This window comes from Centruroides sculpturatus, unplaced genomic scaffold (assembly GCF_000671375.1).
Source record: "Centruroides sculpturatus isolate CEXI.00-Female unplaced genomic scaffold, Cexi_2.0 scaffold168, whole genome shotgun sequence".
Taxonomy (NCBI): Eukaryota; Metazoa; Arthropoda; class Arachnida; order Scorpiones; family Buthidae; genus Centruroides; species Centruroides sculpturatus.
The window spans coordinates 1-2,423 of record NW_019384519.1 but is presented as its reverse complement, the minus strand read 5'-3'; positions in this window follow the sequence as shown (position 1 = coordinate 2,423).

Below are 2,423 nucleotides of genomic sequence, written 5' to 3'. Positions count from 1 at the left end.
ACCAGCGGCGGCCTTATCCATTGCGAGGCTCTGGGCGGCAGATCTTTGCGAGGCCCTTGTCCTTTGTGCAAAGTATGTGAATTAAAATAGTAGGCACTTATTAATATTAATATATACTGTATTATAAATTAAATTTATTTTATTGTTATAACTAATAGCCAAGGATATAATAAAAAGTTTTAAATATCAACTTTTTTCTACTTGCTTGTTGCGCGAGGCCCCTCCAAGTACGAGGCCCCGGGCCATTGCCCTGCTCGCCACCCTCTAAGGCCGCCACTGGGTTTAAGTAAGGGCAGATGTACTGTACATAGGAACTGTTAAGGCTTAATCCTTGGGCCTCCCAGTGTCAACGGCCCACAAAAATTGAATAATCGTCATAAATGTTTAATACATTTTCATTCACAACGAGTACTTCTCGTACTGTAAAAAATAGTCAATATTAATAATATAATATCTAATAATTATAATTTATAATATTATTTGCATTAAGGAAAAATTGGCCCTATTAAATTTCAAGAAACTGTAGAGCCGAAAAACTTAGATTCGTCTATGTGTTTAACAAATGCACGTTGACTGTATAGAATTACGTTAGAGGCTACAAATACCTCGTATATGAGTAGAGGCTATTTTACAAGTTTGTGACAAAGGAATGGCAGAAAATGGTGTTAATTTGACAAATTTTAACCATAAAGCATTTGATTATTTATCCAGTATATCTGGGCAGTGTGCTTTTCCCATGTTAAATACTCGATTATAATCAGTAAACCTAAAATAAATTATACTTAAAGAACTTTTGTCCATATAAAACTGGCAATGAAATTTTATTAAAACAATCTTTTTTAGCTACGATCTCAACAATCTAATAAAATAAAATAAATGCGATAGTTATAAATAATTATCGAACAACATCTTTTACAATTTTATTCAATCTGATTTATTAGATTATTACATCCGCGTATGATATATTGATTGAGCTTAATTTATTACAAATCTAACAGAAAACACTAGAAATTCTTTGGTTTGAGTGCCCACTCAGGCGTGTTCTAATTTGAAACCAGTTCTCATTGTTAAGAGAATCTTTTGTTCTTTAATCTGCTTTCAAGTTCATTCTGGTCACTGTCTCTGGTCTCTTGTCTCTCCCAAGCCGGTCGCTGATTGGCTAATCATTTGGATTAACCGGCTTGCATTTGGAGCGACCGGCTTGCGAGAGACGAGAGACGGTGACCAGAATACGACCCCTGGCCCTCTATCTGGTAGGACNGAGCGACATTTCGTGGTAAAAACAGAACGACATTCCCGGAATCGTTCTGTAATTAGACGAAATTTTATTAATTATAAAATGACATTTTTCGCATCATAAAAACAGATATTCTCTCAATTAAGCTATCTTGTTAATTGATTTATAAGTAGCGAAATAACTTATAAATGTTGCCGATTAGCACAAAAAATAATAATTGTGTTGTTAATTTATTTAGAAATAATGTGTTATGCAGATTTAAAATATTATACATCTAAAAACATGATATACGTCTAAACATTTTGCTTGTAAATTTGATTAGCTTTTAACATCTATTGTAAACGATTTCATGCAACACTAATCAGGAGACACATTTCATCTGTCAGTTGAGTGTGTTTTAAGAAGTAATTGTCAGTTTAACTTTACATTTTACCAATAGAAATCTTCGAGATAAGAGTAGCCAATTACCTCGCTGATCCATTCTTACTTCTAAGAACAATGGACATGCCAGATGCACCACCCACATTTACAAGCAAACATATACTATAAGCCACTGAAGAATACATCTGTTTAAGCGTATGGTCAGTATTAAATAATCATATTTTCTAGTCAAGCAATTGAAACCTTTGGTAAGTACTGTACATTTATTTTAAATGTTCTAGAGATTGTTATTTACTATAAGTTGTATAAGGAAAAACATTTATAAAGCGTATGTATGTGAAATAATTACAAATGAAAACGTTATTTCTCTCTTTAAAATTTAACCCGTTATGTCTTTTTTATATTAACTGTATGAGAACATTTCTAATTATGAATAACGCGATGTCAGAGAGTACATACATGGAAATTAATCTAACGATTTTATCGCTAAATCTAAACTTAAAACGAGGAAGTCATCTTCGCTTGGCAATAGGCAACGTTCGCTTACCAAACGTTCTGATGTATCGTGGATTTATAAAAATTTCAGATCTTGTTATTCTGGTTGACAATTTGCAAATCACTTTTTTTCATGGTGTTTTGTATTTAGAAGCCACAAAAGCCAGTTAAAGGATAAAAGGAAAGATAGCTGTATGAGGACAATCTGCAGTTCAAAGAGTACAATAATTTTACACGCACATATTTTGTTCGTAAATTTTCTAAAAAGCAATAACATAAGATCTAGGTAAATGATATTTTTAAAATTTGT